We start from the raw sequence: 884 nt of genomic DNA, 5'->3' as shown, positions 1-884 counted from the left end.
AAATCACGAGGCTGCGTTTCCCAGCGTTAAGCGGAAGCTCTCGGGGCCGAGAGCTTTGCTGACAGAGGGGGCGGGCGAGCGTTTGCCGTGTGACCCCCGAGAAGACAGCGCGCCCCGTCCTGGGGCGACGGGCCCCGCACGCGGGCGTGAGCCGCGCCGAGCACCGACCGCGGCGGCGACTGCGGGGCGGAGGAGCCACGGCCGAATGTGGCCCCGCGGGCTGGTTGCGGGCGACCGTCCAGAACGTTCTGTGTGAGAACGAGCGGGGCGCCTGGCGCCAGCGATGGCGGGAACGGCCCGCGGAAGCCGACGCAGGGTGACAAGCCGCTCAGGGGCCGAGTCCGTGGCCCTCCCCGGCCCTCCGGCCGCCCTCGGCCGCTGTCGTTTGGTGTCCGCGAGCTCGGGATTTCCTCCACTTGGGAACTGGCGGGGTCAGAGGGCGCCCGCGGAGGAGGCTGGCACGGCCAGGTGCGCTTTCGTTTCCGAATATTAGCGACAAATAGAAAATTCCGAAAGCTTCCGAGAGAAGGCAAGGAGAGAGAGAGAGAGAGAAGAGAAGGGGGAGAGAGGGGTCCTGCGCGAAGGCAGCAGTCCCGGGTTGGCCCCCTGGGTCTCCACAGCAGCCCCATGGGGACAGGGCAGCGAGAGGTTTCGGGAGCCGGGGAAAAGCTCTTTAGAGCTAGGAGTGTGTGTCCCGTCAAGTCGCCATCCAAACGGAGGGTGCGGTGGAGCTGTCCTTGGCACGCGAGGGTCCCCAAGGAGGAGGGACACGGCCAGGGGAGGGACGAGCCCAGGGGGACACGGATACAGAGCGGGAGGAAGGGGGGACCACGCGCTTTCTCAGGTGGCTGGCTGGGAGCGCGTGGGGGGGAGGGAGGGGAGCT

This window comes from Pteropus medius, unplaced genomic scaffold, assembly GCF_902729225.1.
Source record: "Pteropus medius unplaced genomic scaffold, Ma_sr-lr_union100, whole genome shotgun sequence".
NCBI classification, from domain to species: Eukaryota; Metazoa; Chordata; class Mammalia; order Chiroptera; family Pteropodidae; genus Pteropus; species Pteropus medius.
Note: the sequence above shows the minus strand (reverse complement) of the source record.